The sequence below is a fragment of the Schistocerca cancellata genome, chromosome 4, assembly GCF_023864275.1.
Source record: "Schistocerca cancellata isolate TAMUIC-IGC-003103 chromosome 4, iqSchCanc2.1, whole genome shotgun sequence".
Lineage (NCBI taxonomy): Eukaryota > Metazoa > Arthropoda > Insecta > Orthoptera > Acrididae > Schistocerca > Schistocerca cancellata.
Window position 1 is genome coordinate 66,000,975 of NC_064629.1, and position 19,850 is coordinate 66,020,824.

At 44.4% G+C, this 19,850-nt stretch overlaps 1 protein-coding gene and 1 pseudogene across 1 annotated transcript in view; both read right to left on the bottom strand.

Annotated features, from left to right (window-relative positions):
• LOC126183342 (uncharacterized) overlaps positions 1–19,850 on the bottom strand; it is a 907,422-nt gene that overhangs the window by 667,918 nt on the left and 219,654 nt on the right. The window lies entirely within an intron of this gene.
• Positions 1,685–1,802, bottom strand: LOC126185715 (5S ribosomal RNA; annotated as a pseudogene).

Consider the following 19,850-nt stretch of genomic DNA (forward strand, 5'->3'; position numbering starts at 1 on the left):
GAGCAGGATGATAAAGAAATCTGCAGGGTCTCCATTACTTGTTCTCGGATGGCAGGCGTAGATGTGAAGAAGCTACAATGTGCTTGGTGCAGAATACGACTGCCTTCCCTTGTGGTGTCAGACGTGGACGACGGAAAACTTGACGGCGAGTATGCGAGATCTCATATTTTCCTGCACACCAACACTGTCACATCGCAAAGCCCCACCAATCTGGATACTGCACGATCCGACAAGCCGGCCAAATGGAGACGTACAATAAGGCTCTTTTCAAATTCTGTCCGCTGCTGACAACGCTGTCTCACACGGGTACGAGCAATTTCCGTGTCCTTCACAGTGATCACTCAATATCTGACTGTTCACGCCCCTGATACTCCCTACCAGTTGTAATGACAAAAACTAAACACAAGCAACACTAACGCACTCTTTTGGCTGCTCTATCTGTCAGAGAGAACTGCAATTCTAATCATTTACATGCCCGCTGGTAACGTGTACGTCGACGAGGTTACATTGACATCAACCATGTCTTGTGGGTGCTTTTTTTGTTAAGAAATTTAGTTTACATGAGCAACTTTCCGTATATAGCGACAAATTAAGCTCATATCAGTTGTTCATCACGTGCGTTACAATGGCACTTAAATGTTTTTCACACTTTGTAAAATAGCGCTGTTATACGATGAGGCCCCACGAGGCAGTTGCTCTCTAGTTTCTGCTGGGGGTTTCATGCACCAACGACTTCATTTAATCCCTTAGGAAAAACTTGTTCAGAGACAGGTAACAGACGAATGTGTATTATTTTTGACGCCACCACGTTGATGTAGAATCATAAGCAATTTACATTTAATACGAATTTCTCATTCTAACCGTACAACTAGAAATATTCATTTCCTTAACCCATATATTCAGTTTAGGGTTCCCTACCGTTTGCATAATTTTGACCCTAAATGACGGGGATATTTAAAGGAAATACTAGTGGATTTCATTTGTAAATAGACATGCAAACAAAATAAACACAGCAAATTACATAGGTAATCCAAGAATCTGTAGTCAAAACTCATGCATACATAGCTTTAACAATTGTTTAGTCACTGTACGGAACTGTTTCTTTAAAGCAGCTGCTCAGTTAGTTGGCACCATTTTCACTAGAGCACTGCAGCAACAGGTTAAGACAGTCCTGCCTACCTGGTCCGTATCACCGTCGAATGGGGCGCTTTAAAACTGGCTCTTCACATGACCGCAGAGTCAACTACGTCACATCCTGTGGCCTAGCCGGTCGCGAAGCGCAGCAACCACCGTGGAAGTTTTCCCGGTGCACTGTATGTTCCATGAAGCTTCACGATTGCAGTCGGATGATGTCGACATCTTATCAACTTGACATCTTGGCTCGAAAGCGAGCAGAGACATTTAGGTAAGTCCTGTTACCGTTGTTTATAAGTCCACGTCACTATGCTAGTATGGAACACTGGCACACCCACGAACGCGTATACACTCCGTCTTCAGGCCACAAGTGGCCCATCGGGACCATCCGACCGCCGTGTCATCCACAGCTGAGGATGCGGATAGGAGGGGCGTGTGGTCAGCACACCGCTCTCCCAGTCGTTACGATGGTTTTCTTTGACTGGAGCCGCTACTATTCGGTCGAGCAGCTCCTCAATTGGCATCACGAGGCTGAGTGCACCCCGAAAAATGGCAACAGCACATGGCGGCCCGGATGTTCACCCATCCAAGTGCCGGCCACGCCCGACAGCGCTTAACTTCGGTGATCTGACGGGAACCGGTGTATCCACTGCGGCAAGGCAGTTGCCTAATGCGTATACAGGGTGGTTATAATTAAACTATCGCCACTTGAGCCAGTGTAGACGGAAAACAATTTACCAAAGGAGTACTCAATATAACAGGAATGATGTTCAGACTGTGCGCTGCAAGATTTGCGTTTTCAGTAGTGTTATTTCACGACTTGCTGTTAGTCGCCGATACTGTTACGGCGACGTAGGGTTGAAACACAAGCATCGCTGTGAAAAACAGTTGCAGACAGTCAACATTGGTCTGGACTTGGTGAGCAGGGCTTTGTTCGTAAAGTTGTTTTATCAAACCAAGAGCAACAGTACTGCTGCTTTTCGCGACTATCGACCCACTGGAGGACTACGAAGAGGTCCTCTTTCCGCACCGGGGTTGAAGATTCGGATGTTCGAGTTACCTGGCGATTTGTGAACTGAATCCGGAAGAGGCTGACTGCTAATTGATTATAAATTGTTGAAATTACTGTTGCCGTGGCTGAGAAATCAGGATGCAATGTGCGATCTTCAAGCAGTGCACGAGCTGTGTCACGACAGTTGAAAAATCCATGGCCCACCGTTCGAAAAATGCTGCGAACAATTGTGAAAGCCCACCCGATTAGCCGTGCGGTCTAACGCAGTGCTTTCTGGGCGAGAAGGCGTGCCGGGCCCCCGGCATGAATCCGCCTGGCGGATTAGTGTTGAGATCCGGTGTGCCGGCCGGTCTGTGGATGGTTTTTAAGGCGGTTTTCCATCTGCCTCGGCGAATGAAGGTTGGTTCCCCTCGTTCCACCTCAGTTACACATGTCGGCGATTGCTGCACAGACGCTTTCTCCACATAGGCGTATACCATAATAACTCTACCACGCAAACATTGGGGTTACACTCGTCTGGTGTGGGCGTTCTGGGGGGGGGGGGAGGGGGGGACGGGGTGGAGGGAGGGGGTCCGGGGACCGGGGGCGGGGGTCCACTAGGGGCCGAACCGCACAATAACCCTGGGTTCGGTGTGGGGTGGCGGTGGGGTGAGTGGACTGCTGTAGCCTGTTGTGGGGTTGTGAACCTCTGAGGACTACGGCGGGGAAGAAGCCTCTCCATCGTTTCTAGGTCTACAGTTCCAGCCATAACAATACGATACAGTACAATTGTGAAATGGTATGCATACAAATTTCCAGGTTGTCGTGGATACAGATGGTCGCCACACTGAGCAATATTGGTAACCTGGAACGTAAACATGGTAAGCAGTTATCAGATATTACCCTCCCATATGGAAATTCAGACGTTTCTTTCAAGGGTTTATTCGTTATTTTTCCTCTGCACGTGCTTACAAATATTTCCAGAAAGTTTCATTTTACTTTTGTTTATAACTCATCTGCTACCAGTCACGATTTTCTTTATTTTATTTTTCGCACGACGCGTTTCGGGAAATGATTCTTCTAGAGACCTACGGTACACCGCTGCAAGAAGGGGGGCAAGTTCCTTCGCGTACTCTGAGTAAAATCAGTACTTCAGTGGTGTCAAGGGAGAGCGTGGAGGTGTGTTCTGTTTTCTGATGAAAGCTGGATCTGCCTCGGCGCCATTGTTGGTTAGAAGGAGGCCAGTTGGGAGCCGACAAGCAACCAGCCTGCGTGCCAGGCACACTGGAGCGATTCCTTGTGACAGCAGGACTCATCTCACGCACCCTGACTGAAAATTTGTACGTCAGTCTGGTGATGCGACCTGTTGTGCTGCCAATTATGAACAGCATTCCAGGTGGTGTTTCCCAACAGAATAACGCTCGCCCACATACCACTCCACACGCGCTACTGGTTGTCTTCGCCTGTTCGATCGGCAGATCTGTCTCCAATCGAAAACATTTGGACACGATAGAACGACAACTCCAGCGTCTTCCACAAACAGCATTAACCGTCCCTATAATCGTCGACCGAGTACAACACGCATTGAACGCCATCCCATAAACTGGCATCCGGCAGCTGTACAACACAATGCATGCGCGTTTGCGCGCTTGCATTCAACGTTCTGGCGGTTACACCGGTTACTAATGTACCAGCATTTCCCATATGCAATAGCTTATCTCGGGCGTACATTAACCTGTCATCTTGCAACGTTAATCACTTAAATATGTTACCTAGACATATGTAGACCCGAAATTTTATTACTCTACATTAATAATTTTTTGGTGTTGTGATTTTTTTCTATCGGTGAATACTCACTAATTTTTCCATCGCAAATGACTTTTATAACTCTGAAAATACCCATTGGGGACTGATAATTCATCTTTAGCACAAGGATTTTAAGCATGCGGAATTTTAATAGAAACGTTATATCGTATTCCCATTACCGTCAGAAGCTTTAAATCGGGTATTGGCGTAGAACTTGAGTAATAAGAGAAACTTTTTTTTTTTATTTGCCTACTTTTACATTTATTTTAAATACATTTATTTCCAGAAGCAGCCTTAAATGTGTGTTACTAATATCCACATCCGCGAACTCTAGCCGGCCGAAGTGGCCGAGCGGTTAAAGGCGCTACAGTCTGGAACCGCACGACCACTACGGTCGGAGGTTCGAATCCTGCCTCGGGCATGGATGTGTGTGATGTCCTTAGGTGAGTTAGGTTTAAGTAGTTCTAAGTTCTAGGGGACTTATGACCACAGCAGTTGAGTCCCATAGTGCTCAGAGCCATTTGAACCGCGACCTCTGACCTATGTTACTACACTCCTGGAAATGGAAAAAAGAACACATTGACACCGGTGTGTCAGACCCACCATACTTGCTCCGGACACTGCGAGAGGGCTGTACAAGCAATGATCACACGCACGGCACAGCGGACACACCAGGAACCGCGGTGTTGGCCGTCGAATGGCGCTAGCTGCGCAGCATTTGTGCACCGCCGCCGTCAGTGTCAGCCAGTTTGCCGTGGCATACGGAGCTCCATCGCAGTCTTTAACACTGGTAGCATGCCGCGACAGCGTGGACGTGAACCGTATGTGCAGTTGACGGACTTTGAGCGAGGGCGTATAGTGGGCATGCGGGAGGCCGGGTGGACGTACCGCCGAATTGCTCAACACGTGGGGCGTGAGGTCTCCACAGTACATCGATGTTGTCGCCAGTGGTCGGCGGAAGGTGCACGTGCCCGTCGACCTGGGACCGGACCGCAGCGACGCACGGATGCACGCCAAGACCGTAGGATCCTACACAGTGCCGTAGGGGACCGCACCGCCACTTCCCAGCAAATTAGGGACACTGTTGCTCCTGGGGTATCGGCGAGGACCATTCGCAACCGTCTCCATGAAGCTGGGCTACGGTCCCGCACACCGTTAGGCCGTCTTCCGCTCACGCCCCAACATCGTGCAGCCCGCCTCTAGTGGTGTCGCGACAGGCGTGAATGGAGGGACGAATGGAGACGTGTCGTCTTCAGCGATGAGAGTCGCTTCTGCCTTGGTGCCAATGATGGTCGTATGCGTGTTTGGCGCCGTGCAGGTGAGCGCCACAATCAGGACTGCATACGACCGAGGCACACAGGGCCAACACCCGGCATCATGGTGTGGGGAGCGATCTCCTACACTGGCCGTACACCACTGGTGATCGTCGAGGGGACACTGAATAGTGCACGGTACATCCAAACCGTCATCGAACCCATCGTTCTACCATTCCTAGACCGGCAAGGGAACTTGCTGTTCCAACAGGACAATGCACGTCCGCATGTATCCCGTGCCACCCAACGTGCTCTAGAAGGTGTAAGTCAACTACCCTGGCCAGCAAGATCTCCGGATCTGTCCCCCATTGAGCATGTTTGGGACTGGATGAAGCGTCGTCTCACGCGGTCTGCACGTCCAGCACGAACGCTGGTCCAACTGAGGCGCCAGGTGGAAATGGCATGGCAAGCCGTTCCACAGGACTACATCCAGCATCTCTACGATCGTCTCCATGGGAGAATAGCAGCCTGCATTGCTGCGAAAGGTGGATATACACTGTACTAGTGCCGACATTGTGCATGCTCTGTAGCCTGTGTCTATGTGCCTGTGGTTCTGTCAGTGTGATCATGTGATGTATCTGACCCCAGGAATGTGTCAATAAAGTTTCCCCTTCCCGGGACAATGAATTCACGGTGTTCTTATTTCAATTTCCAGGAGTGTATTTTGCAAAACAAGTGGATTTCTACCAATGTCCGAAAATGGTGTTTAAGTTGTGTGTGAAAAATTGTCTAAAAATTTCAGTAAGGCTGGAAAGTGCACCAGACCAGCAGTTATTAGTTCTGCACGTGGATCAGATCCGTGCGTGGTCTTATGTGCTAACTCTCTACGTTATACCATGGTATTACGAATGCAAAAATAAATTCACTGTGTGTCCGATAAAAGATTTTAAAAGATCACTCAAACGCAGTTTGCCTTAATTACGTACAATACTTGGCGAATCTATGTAAATGAGACACAAAAATGTAATGTTTAAGCGATTATGCAAATGATACTAAAATTGGATGATTTCAATCTGTTTTAAAAATTTAATTGCTATCGCTCCGCTGCGCAAAAAGACAGGCTTGTTTTGAAGATAAAAGAAGTAAAACAGCCCGATATAATACTACAATTTATGACACTCCGTGGACGTATTGTCTAGCGCGTGTCCTGAATTATCCCGGATTTGATGCTGTAGTTACACGGCGAAAGTATTTCACTGTCTAATTGTAGCAGGTATCACGAACAGGGGAGAAAAGTCAATTTCAGATCGTTACTCAATAGTAAGATCCCCTTGGGGCTGGACTGTTGACCTTTCGGTCTCCACTTAGTCATCGTACACACAGCTCTTTGTTACGTCTTCCTTCTGATACTCTGTGATTACTGTATTACTTGTGCTCTATTGTTTATCGTCTCACAGTTCAATACTGGCCTTGTGCTGTGATAAATGGCACTGAAAGGCCACGCAGCGCTTGCCTAATGTTTAACCGTGATTCACCAGCCCAGCCGAAATACTACCGCTGCACCTGATCGCACGCGTTACTACTTACAACTTTTTGTCCCATCAGTGAGATGAGAAAAGGCAGAGTTCACACGATCTGAAGAAGTATGGTGGAGAAAAAATGAATAATGTTTCACTAATCAGTTACAACGCAGCGACTTGCAACCATTTGGTGGTACAGCAGGAAACACGCAACGGATCGACTAGAGTGGGTATCGTGTTCGGGTGGAAGGGCAACGTACAGTAAGAACTTTCCCTTATTTAGTGAAATATATGAAGTCACAACGATACGGAAGTTTCTTTTCTTACATAAGCAACACCCAGCGTCTCTCTCTGCCACAGCTGGTCACGCGCATCTAAATAATTTCCGGCAGTTGCTCTGGTTCTATTACGTACACTCCTTAAAACTATAAATAAACTAGTGACAGCCTTCGACAGTAAAATATGCTTTAATATGATACTTACTGAAAGCAACAGTTCCAGAAGTTCTTCTGATCTGTAAAGAAGTGTAAATAGACTTTTTTGTGACGAGTTCCGTCGTCAAGTACGTGTGTAATAACTTGTTCGACGTATACAATAGTCTGTCATGTAATTTTTCTATTCTTCTGCTAAAGTAATCCATAGCATCGCAGCACTATATTACACTCATATGATCTTTGTACAACGAGCAGCGCGAAATTTCTAAGGGGTTATACGTGCACGATACTGTTATGATTTGTATATAAAGTTACCATGCTTAGCGTCTTTTAGCCTCGAGTGTTATTTTTATCGTGGTGGTTGTGTGCATTTGTTGCAAGATATTATTCAACTTTTCGCAGGAATTTTGTACATTTGGCGAACGTACTTCATCAATTTATACTCGATAGCAACTTTCAGTCTGTTAGGCGTCCAGGCCTATCCGCATATGGCTTCCAATTTCAGGGCCGGGTTCAAGTATTTGAGACGCTTTCCATAAACTATGTAGATCAACTCTCCGAAAAGCTTCCGGAGTATCCACGTAAGGAAGCTGTCGCGTTGTCCATTACTCACCGTCCCTGAGCGAACCGTATAAAACAGGCCAGCTCGCAGTATCTGTCACACGGCGCATTTCTCGCATTAAACTAGAGATTTTCCAACCAGCTGTCGCGTAGGGGCGCATTCCAGTTTCATAAGACGGCCATAGTGGCCTGAAGGAGGGCATTCAGTGACCTTTCATCGTGCGTGCCGCTTAGATTCAGATTATAGGCCTCAGAGAGCTACCTTTACACCTCACTCGGTTTGAATCCAGGTTAAGGTCCGTAGCTCCCTGAGGCTCTCGCCCTCAAGAAAACTCGACACCTGGTCGATAATGGCGATCTTGAACGAGGCTGCCTCACCAAATAGGTTCAGTCCGTGCAAGATGCTTTTGGGACAGGCGATAAACTTATCTTTGACGATCTGGCACTACATTATTTTGGAATATTTACCGCCTGGTGGTTGTTCACCTGCCGCATGACGGAAAGGTGTTGGAACTTTCCTGGACTGTGGAGAGGATGCGGCGGTTATCTGTTCGGATGGCAACAGGTGTGATTCAGTGGTGGCCTTTCACTCGTCAGAAAGAAGGCCTTTTCGGGAAGTTGTGGTTTGCGAAACTGACTTGAGGCGGTAAACAGTGTTAGATCGACGAGTAATTTCGTGTCCCTTTCGCAACGCTGTGTGCACGCACACAACCAGGTTAACTTGTCGTTTGGTTTTAAGCCTCTTGCATTGCATGTACTTCACTGATATTGTAAATATATATGTTTCCCGATATTTTTACCTGTTATTGACCACTGTTCATAGCTATCTACTAATTTTTCCCCTTCATTTGTATCATTGCTGTACATAGAACCCGAATACTAAGGAAATAATGGTATATGAACGATGTTCTGGATAATGAAATCCCTTGGTGGAGACAGAACGTAGAGTTTGCGGCGACAGAGTCCGAATCATCGGACATACTCATTGGAAAAGATGGCGTCATCTACGTCTATATCTACATATATACATCAGAAGCTATTACTCAGTGCATTGTAGTCGATACTTCGTAGTAGTACTTACGATTTTCTTTCGTATCCATTTCGCGTATCGAGAGAGGGTGAAAATGCCTATCTATATGTCTGAATATGCATCGTAATTTCTCTTATCTGTTTTCATTGTTCCTAACGAGATAGTGGACAAAGGCATCAGATGTGTGTACTGTCTCATTCTGATACCGAAACCACGTCCCTTTTCTGCCACAAATCCCCTTTTCAGTTCCCTAGCATCTCTGTCACTTTTAAAGTTGGCTGTACCGTACTGCTGGGTGCTAGGGGGCGCATCTCTGAATTCATTCGATATCTGTGGTGCCGTATTAATAAGCACTCAAACACTCGGCGCCGTGCACGTGTAAGGGGCAGGCAAATGATAACGAGACAGATGGAAAAAAGTAGGTAAACTGTTAATAATTTCAAAAGCAATCGCCGCAACTGTTAATACATTTATCCAACTGTGAGACAAGACGGTCAAAGCCTTTATGGAAAAATGTTTGCCGTTGCCTACAGAACCATCATTCTACACAGGCATGCACCTCTTCATGCAAAGATTGGGACTGCATTGAGGATGTGTAAGGATTTCCCACCGAAACTTCTGCAGTGTATTCTAAACATGTTGCCAAGGTTGTTTCGAGTACGCTGCAGACGTTTCACTGAGAACCCCTGACACATCTTCTATTAATCCACGATCGCACCCCATACGATTTCCAAATTTTTGGAGACCTGAAGAAAGACATTCGTGGCCGCGACATGCTTCGGACGAAGAATTGTACGACTGGGTACAATTGTGCTTCCGTAGGCTGAGACATGACGGCGTTCACCATCTCGGCTCACAGAGGGACAAATGAATTCACGGTTATGGCGATTAGTTTTCAAATAATCAACGGTTCACTAATTTTTTTTCTATGTGTTTCATTTTCATTTGATTGCACCTTATACACTGAGTTACAAGGAATCGTTTTGTAATCATTTTGCTGTCGAATGGATTTAAGGACTCCATTTTTCAGAAAATTACAAAAATAGAAGATAGTTGAAGCAAGTAAACGCCCATTCCCTTGTTCGAATTATACATTCCTTTTCCAGGCAATAACGTCATTCCAAACACTGTATACCACAGCTACCTCTCTCTCCTGATTAGCTACCTCAAATAAACTGTGCAATGAATCCACTGCTGCACTTTTGTGGAGTAAAAGGCTTTTTTGGAATTGATCACGACTCGTTGATCACAGCATGTTCAAATATTTCGCTCTGGATGATTATTCAGTCGTTTGTCGACCTTCGGGTGGTACACCAAATGTGTGTGTGTATAGCTTTTGCAAGGTAGTGGTGCACACAAAATTATAGAGGAATGTACATATATATAAAGGGCACGTGAACCTCTTTTTCAGAATTTAGCCATTCACTCGAAAATTAGTTTGACCACCAATAATATCTCCTGGTGGTGCTGGAGGGTGCGTAAATATTGTTTAGCTATTTTTAAGGAAATGTGCATTTACATCCTTTTTTAAGTTCAAATGGCTGAGCACTATGGGACTTAACTTCCGAGGTCATCAGTCCCCTTGAACTTAGAACTACTTAAACCTAACTAACCTAAGGACATCACACACATCCATGCCCGAGGCAGGATTCGAACCTGCCACCGTAGCGGTCGCGCGGTTCCAGACTGAAGCGCCTACAACCGCTCGGCCACAGCGGCCGGCACATCCTTTTTTTTAAAAAAATCAATTTTTTCGATAATTATTGATAGCTGAATAGTGTAACTCTTGTAGGCTAAACAGTGTAATTGTCGATGGCTAAACAGTGCACCCATACTGAATGTCAACTGAAAAAATAAAGTGGAGGGTGCCTACCGATACCTTCGTCATATCTGAGAAGCGACTCCCCTACCCAATTATACGGAGAATACGAAAACACTTCACTTGGCGTGTTTCAGTTACACAAGGCATTGTAAGAAGTGAACGTTCCGTAATGTGCAAGAAATGAGCAATTCTAGGTAGCTCTTCGAATTTGACTTTGAGCCATCAGATTTATAGTCTGACATTTCTTACAATGGATATCAGTATATGGTCTACAACATACAGACGATAGCTCGGGGGCACCAAGCAGAATGTCAATAATGCGTTGCCTTCTTAATTCACTACAGAGTAATTTGGAAGTCAACGAAGGATATCGTTTCCACTTAGCTGACAAGTTGTAGCGAAGATTGTTTATTCCATCACCAGCACACGATACAGAGAAAAACAGTGTTACAGGCTCACGTCCCTCGAACGTCGAGATCGTTAGGTAACCAGCAGACTTTCAGATTGGATAAGTATTGGAAAAAAAATTGGCCAATACTTACTTCCAGCTCAGCACTCAGTTCAACAGTTACACAAGGTCTACTTTCATGTAAATTTTTTGACTGAGTCATTAAATACATTTCTTTGTGAAGAAACCACCTGCTCCAATTACTCTCGTCAACATTTCTGCAATTACTATAATGTTTCAGGCTACAAACTACAATTCAATCAATGAACTATCTTACTGAATGCAATCATTCTCCTATAAATGATTCTAAATCTATCGTAGGATGGCAAGAAATTGATACCTGTTTTGAAAATCATTCTCATTTTCAAAACGTTGCTTCGTTACTATCTTGATATTATGTTACAACCCTGGAAATATGACGAACTGCAAATGAGCGTATCAAAAAACACGTGGACTGAGTGAGGTGATACAGAGGTTAATTCTCCTAGAACCACTGGGGTCAATATGACCGCAGAAGCACACTGGAAATATATATTTCCCTTGTTTACAAAACTATTATTTTCAAGATATGACCTCCATCGCCGGCCGGAGTGGCCGCGCGGTTAAAGGCGCTACAGTCTGGAACCGCACGACCGCTACGGTCCCAGGTTCGAATCCTGCCTCGGGCATGGATGTGTGTGATGTCCTTAGGATAGTTAGGTTTAAGTAGTTCTAAGTTCTAGGGGACTTATGACCACAGCAGTTGAGTCCCATAGTGCTCAGAGCCATTTGAACCATTTGACCTCCATCCTGTGAGTCAATCGTATCCATTGATGTTTCGTTCATGTTTGTATCTAAAACGCATTAAAATATACTCGTGGTTTTTGCATTGCGTACTGTGCCCAATATGACCCCAACTTAAGTTGTTTGTTTGTTTCTTGAATGTAACATTTACAAAAATAGTATGATGAATGTTAGTTTGAACAGCTGTTACACGGAACACTTGCAACAGTGAAAATATTATTTCCCACTTATTTTTTTGACCATTGTTATGGTTTCATGCATCAGGTGTTGTTGTCCCCTTCCTAGTACCACTGGTGTCAATATGACGCTGTAAGCAAATTGAAAAATCATATCTCCCTTGTTTTCAAAGCAGTTTCTTTTCAAAATATATTACTTTCTCTCTCTGAGTGAGTCTCCATTGACATATTGTACAGTTTTATATTTAAAACACATTAAAATTTATTCGTGATTTTTTGCACTGAGTAACACTGGGGTCAGTATGAGCCCAGCCTAAATTTCGTTTTGTTTCGAGAATATGATATTTGCGATAATAGAATCGTTATTGTTACATTGCACAACTTTGATGTATGTTTTTATGTTAGTTCATTAAAATGCTATCAACATATCCGGTGTGAATTACTTTGGGTCTATGCGACACCAGCGGATCTCAAGGAGACAAAAAAAATACCGGTAGTAGGAGGGTTAAAACATTCGGCTCGTTTGCAGGGGGAGCGAGTTTCAAATCCCAGATTTCTCACCGCATGATCAACAAGTATACGGCTCATATTCTCCCACAATCTTGTCAGAATGAGTTACTATTGTCTCTGTAATGGTCATAAAATCGATATGACGTTCAGCTATAAATTTTCCTCAGATCACTCTTCTTTCCTTCCTTGAGGAAGTCTAACAAGGTAATTACCAACGTAATATCTGCAATGTAGCTATTGCGTGGAAGAGATATGCTATATGTGCTTGAATGTCCAAGGACTACAAAAAGCGTTATGCTCTAATTGTAAAAAGTGACATTTGGATCTATCATTAATAATCAAAATAGTACTTCATAAATTAAAGTTCCCTCAATTGAAATTTTCTGCTTAATTACCTGAAATGCGAACAGGAGGCGCTACTATTTGCATACAACTTTATCGAAATGAGCGTAAGTCATCTTCCAAACTTCATCGTGTGTCGTGCTTCTCTTTATGGATTTCCCATTCAGTAAAACCAATGGCCGTAAATTCAGTAATGTTCATCCAGCCACACCGGGAATACTGAACTTCATTAGAAACTTTTTCTCCGCATCTACAAATTCATAATTAGCACTTTCTTACTTACTTTTTCAGATGTTATTCGCCATCATCCACATTTTCAGCATGTTCATCATCATCAGCAGCAGCAGCAGCAGCATCTATGTATCACACCGTTCCTTTTCTAGACTTTTCCACAGAACTATACACATCACTGATGCTCCTGGATGTTTCCTAACGTTTCCTAACAGGCTGTCCGCAGCTCGTGGTCGTGCGGTAGCGTTCTCGCTTCCCGCGCCCGGGTTCCCGGGTTCGATTCCCGGCGGGTCAGGGATTTTCGCTGCCTCGTGATGACTGGGTGTTGTGTGCTGTCCTTAGGTTAGTTAGGTTTAAGTAGTTCTAAGTTCTAGGGGACTGATGACCATAGATGTTAAGTCCCATAGTGCTCAGAGCCATTTGAACCCAACAGGCTATGCATTAGATCGTTGCCTCTACCTTTCTAATGTCTTGAAATCCTACAAAGATCTTGCCGGGTCTGTCTACATACCATTCGTCTGTCTCAATATAGCCTAGCTATCAGGGTTCCTGGTTGGCGAGCTGAGGACCTGTATTCGATTCATACATGCATATTGCTGCTTCTTTCATGTGTATTTCTCTTCTTGTCGACGATGGCGAGAAGAGGAGAGTTAATAAGGGTAATAAATGTCTCAAACAATTTGGATTAGTGAAGAATTTAACTTCAATCCTGGTCGTTTTACAATAGATTTTTTACTCACTCTGTCGCATAAATGCAGTCTCGGGTAACTACATAGTTCATTCCTAATTTGGGCGGAAACCAGACATGGTTTACTTTATATATATATATATATATATATATATATATATATATATATATATATATATATATATATATATATATATAAAGGCAATGTCCTGACTGCTGACTGACTCATCGTCACCCAGTCCTAACCGTCATGGATAGAAAGTTAAAATTAGGAGAGGGTGTTGATCTTATATTGTAGGCATCGTTTAACAAGGGAAAGTTTTTTGAAAATAAATCATTATTAAAGCAATGCTAATGCATTTTTAAAACTTCATGTTTGAAAATAGGTATTTGACTTCTCGGCTGGAAATAAAAAAAATCGTGTTTCACTGTTTTTGGAAATTCAACTACCAAGGAAGTAAAACAGGAGATGAAAAGTATTATGAAATCATTTCATTATGTATGCATCTTCAAAATTAAATCTATGAAGATTTGTATTTGGCTTCTCTGTTACGAATTTAAAAAAATACGTGTTTCTCTGTTTTTCGAAATTCAACACCTAAGGGGGTGAAGCAGGCGATGAAAATTTTTAAGAAACTATTTCGATATATTGAAAATCTTTAAAGCTAATTCTTTGAAAATTGGTATTCCACTTCTCCGTTAGATATAATGAAATGTGTGTTAGGGAATGAAAGATTCTATGGAAATATCACCTCAAAAACGGAAAAGGCGTGATGAAATGTGTTATGGAATGAAATATTCTATGGAAATATCACCTCAAAATTGCAAAAGGCGTCATTAAGCAAAACCTTGGACTCCGACTACAAGAATCGCTCACGCTACCAGAATCGCTTTTTGGTCAGAAGTACATTCGGAAAAGACCAGGCTTGTGTCACCTTAATCAGTTTGAAAAAGTTAGATGATGTTGTAACTTGTGAACAACATAAAAATTAAATTAAAGTAAAACAAAAGAAATGTGTGCAGACCGTATATCCTATTAAATGATTCACCTGTTGTTTGAAAAAGGAAAACAATGACTGCACAGAGTACGTAGGTATCGAATACAGGCTCTCCACTCCGCAGCTGAGAAAACTTTTACCTCGGCCAATGCTGCTTTTGTTGCAAAGCGTAGTGAAACTTGTGAGGAAGCAAGCGACAGTCATAAAAGATTCTTTTCTCGATTTCTCGGAAAATGTGCGTTCAAGGACTCTGTATATCAAGACGGAAAATGCCCAATTTTCAGTTATCTAACGATCCCTTCAAATATGAGATGATTGTCTGTCATGAACTTTAGTGGTGCAGTTCTCAAAACTGGTGGACGAGGGGGTGGGGTTGTAAGCAGGGGGTACCAAGCCAAAATATCTTAGAGACCTTCATTTTAGGTGGCACATAAGCGAACAGCGACCAATCAAACATGAGCCGAATCTGTTGGCCGTCTATGTAGTCATCCCCTTGTTATTCACTCTCAGTTTCTGAGTGTTCTTCGCACTAAATGTTCATGTGTCATTGCTACACTGAAGCGCCAAAGAAACTAGTATAGGCACGCGTATTCAAATACAGAGCTATGTAAACAGGCAGAACACGACGCTGCTGTCTGCAAAGCCTATATACAGGGTGTTTCAAAAATGACCGGTATATTTGAAACGGCAATAAAAACTAAACGAGCAGCGATAGAAATACACCGTTTGTTGCAATATGCTTGGGACAATAGTACATTTTCAGGCGGACAAACTTTCGAAATTACAGTAGTTACAATTTTCAACAACAGATGGCGCTGCAAGTGATGTGAAAGATATAGAAGACAATGCAGTCTGTGGGTGCGCCATTCTGTACGTCGTCTTTCTGCTGTAAGCGTGTTCTGTTCACAACGTGCAAGTGTGCTGTGGACAACATGGTTTATTCCTTAGAACAGAGAATTTTTCTGGTGTTGGAATTCCACCGCCTAGAACACAGTGTTGTTGCAACAAGACGAAGTTTTCAACGGAGGTTTAATGTAACCAAAGGACCGAAAAGCGATACAATAAAGGATCTGTTTGAAAAATTTCAACGGACTGGGAACGTGACGGATGAACGTGCTGGAAAGGTAGGGCGACCGCGTAAGGCAACCACAGAGGGCAACACGCAGCTAGTGCAGCAGGTGATCCAACAACGGCCTCGGGTTTCCGTTCGCCGTGTTGCAGCTGTGGTCCAAATGACGCCAACGTCCACGTATCGTCTCATGCGCCAGAGTTTACACCTCTATCCATACAAAATTCAAACGCGGCAACCCCTCAGCGCCGCTACCATTGCTGCACGAGAGACATTCGCTAACGATATAGTGCACAGGATTGATGACGGCGATATGCATGTGGGCAGCATTTGGTTTACTGACGAAGCTTATTTTTACCTGGACGGCTTCGTCAATAAACAGAACTGGCGCATATGGGGAACCGAAAAGCCCCATGTTGCAGTCCCATCGTCCCTGCATCCTCAAAAAGTACTGGTCTGGGCCGCCATTTCTTCCAAAGGAATCATTGGCCCATTTTTCAGATCCGAAACGATTACTGCATCACGCTATCTGGACATTCTTCGTGAATTTGTGGCGGTACAAACTGCCTTAGACGACACTGCGAACACCTCGTGGTTTATGCAAGATGGTGCCCTTCCACATCGCACGGCCGACGTCTTTAATTTCCTGAATGAATATTTCGATGATCGTGTGATTGCTTTGGGCTATCCGAAACATACAGGAGGCGGCGTGGATTGGCCTCCCTATTCGCCAGACATGAACCCCTGTGACTTCTTTCTGTGGGGACACTTGAAAGACCAGGTGTACCGCCAGAATCCAGAAACAATTGAACAGCTGAAGCAGTACATCTCATCTGCATGTGAAGCCATTCCGCCAGACACGTTGTCAAAGGTTTCGGGTAACTTCATTCAGAGACTACGCCATATTATTGCTACGCATGGTGGATATGTGGAAAATATCGTACTATAGAGTTTCCAAGACCGCAGCGCCATCTGTTGTTGACAATTGTAACTACTGTAATTTCGAAAGTTTGTCTGCCTGAAAATGTACTGTTGTCCCAAGCATATTGCAACAAACGGTGTATTTCTATCGCTGCTCGTTTAGTTTTTATTACCGTTTCAAATATACCGGTCATTTTTGAAACACCCTGTAAGACAGCAAGTATCTGGCGCAGTTGTTAGATCGGTTACTGCTGCTACAATGACAGGTTGTCAAGATTTAAGTGAGTTTGAATGTGCCGTTAATGTCGGCGTACGAGCGATGGGACACGGTATCTCCGAGGTAGCGATAAATTTGGGACTTTCCCGTACGACCACTTCACGAGTGTACCGTGAATGTCAGGAATCCGGTAAAACATCAGATCTCCGACATCGCTGAGGCCCGAAAAGATCCTGCAAGAACGGGACCAACGATGACGGAAGAGAATTGTTCAACGCGACAGAAGTGCAACCCTTCCGCAAATTGCTGCAGATTTCAATGATGGGCCATCAACAAGTGTTAGCGTGCGAACCATTCAATGAAACATCATCGATATGGACTCGTGTACCCTTGACGGCTGCACGACAAAAACTCTTTACACCTCTTCTGGGCCCGTCAACACCGACATTGGATTGTTGATTACTGGAAACATGCTGCCTGGTCCGACGAGTCTCGTTTCAAATTGTAGCGAGCGGATGTACGTGTGCAAGTATGGAGACAACCTCATGAATCCATAGACCATGCATGTCAGCAGCAGACTGTTCAAGCTGGCGGAGGCTCTGTAATGGTGTAGGGCGCGTACAGTTGGAGTGATATGGGACCCCCGATACGTCTAGATACGACTCTGACAGGTGACATGTACGTAAGAATTCTGTCTGGTCACCTGCATCCATTTATGTCCATTATGAATTCCAATGGACTTGAGGAATTCCACCTCCAGAACTGCTACAGAGTGGCTCCAGGAACACTCTTCTGAGTTCAAACACTTCCGCTGGCTGCCAAACTCCCCAGATATGAACATTATTTAGAATATCTGGGATGCTTTACAACGTACTGTTCAGAAGAAATCTCCACACCCTCGTACTCTTACGGATTTATGGACAGCCCTGCAGGATTCATGGTGTCAATTCCCTCAAACACTGGTTTGAACATCAATTGGAGGTGTGACCCCAAAACTATTCGCGGAAAATAAAATAAAAAATATTGCTGTGCAACTGTTACTTCCACGAAAACATTAAAAAGTACTTTAGAACGAAATCCAAGGAACTGTTGCAAAGACGTTACTGTTCGCGGTTTACGTAAATGACCAAGTGCATGACGTCAAAAGTTCCGTGAGACTGAACGCGGGTGACACTTGTATTCAAAGAATTCGAAGCACCAGAAAATTGTAACGAAAAGCCAGAAGATGTGCGCAGGATCAACGCTTGGAACAAGGACTGGTAGTTGATCGTCAGTAGGAGCAGGTGCAGCTGATGGCGCGTAATTAGGTGAAAATACTGATTACTGTTTCTTTTCGCCAGTGGTGATCTATCATTGGAGACAATTCGAAACGTTTAATATCTGTGAGCACGCCTCCGGAGTGATTTAAGTTGGAAAAGCCATAAAAAAACTATCTAGAAAATGTATAAATCAGATTGAAACTTATTTGTAAGAATACTAAGAAATGTAACACATTTACGGAGGCGGTTGCTTATCAAAACCTTCGCCTCCCCTATTCTTGAGTTTAGGGTCCTATGCCAGGTAGACTTAATAGAAGAGAGAACGAAGGTCCAAGGAAAGCAGTGTATTTCTTGCAGGTTCGTTTAGCAAGTACGATAGCTATTGTTAATATTTTAAGAGGGCATGTTATAAGAAGAGTCATGTGATTTATTATTTCCTCCGACACTTACATCAAAAAATAACCATGACTGTGAAGTTAAAGAAATACGAGCTTACGGAAAGGTATATCTATTTGCGAATACAATCTTAAGGACGGAGCGGTAGAAGGGGTTACACGACTTTTTTTTTTAATTTATTGCCTTTCGGGGCGTGCCCATACAGCTATCTTAACAGCGAACGTCAATTGAGACGATACGAACGTGAGAACAAGACAACACCTATTCCTGAGAGGAGAAAAATCTCTAACGCGGCTGGGAATCGAACCCGGGCCCTTCAGGTTAGCAGTCCGCCGCGCTGACCTTTACACGATGTACGCTCCGCCGCACAGCGCAACGAGTGTAAATATATATGGAGTACTTGCCACAACTTCCACCAGTTTATGGAGATCGGCATCCAGCCAAAGAAACACGAGTAAATACTCATCAGACGTTGGCCCTGCATCGCGAGATTAACTCAGGCAGCGTAAAGGTCGATAGACACTGGGTATCACTGAAAGGAACGTCGACGCATTCCACAGCGTACTTCTAATGGCGGCATGCACACAGGCCGTCAACGGAACGGAACGTCGACTTCAAAGTTTCTCGGGGAGAAAGTTTGACGTTCAGTCGGTGGGGAACAGTAATGTTCTCTGTTAACATCGGAAGTAAACCTTATCTCGCCACGCTCAGCAATGTTGTAGCAGTGGATTTCGTGCTCTTGTTCCTTCTTAATATTTATTTCATTGTTTGATTAGTTTTCGTGACAAACTGCGTTGCTCGCTTCAGGGCTTGGAGACTTCTCTTATGAGTGCTCGTCTACGCAAAAAGACCAAACTTCTGAATGTTTTACAGTATCTAGACAAAGAGAGCCCGCCCGGTTGGCCGTGCGGTCTAACGCACGACTTTCCGAGCGGGAAGGAGCGCCGGTCCCCGGCACGAATCCGCCCGGCGGATTTGTGTCGAGGTCCGCTGAGCCGGCCAGTCTGTTGACGGTTTTTATGCGGTTTTCCATCTGCCTCGGCAAATGCGGTCTGGTTCCCCTTATTCCGCCTCAGCTACACTATGTCGGCGATTGCTGCGCAAACAAGTTCTCCACGTACGCGTACACCACCATTACTCTACCACGCAAACATAGGGGTTACACTCGTCTGGTTTGAGACGTTCCCTGGGAGGGGTCCACCGGGGGCCGAACCGCACAATAACCCTGGGTTCGGTGTGGGGCGGCGGAGGGGTGAAGTGG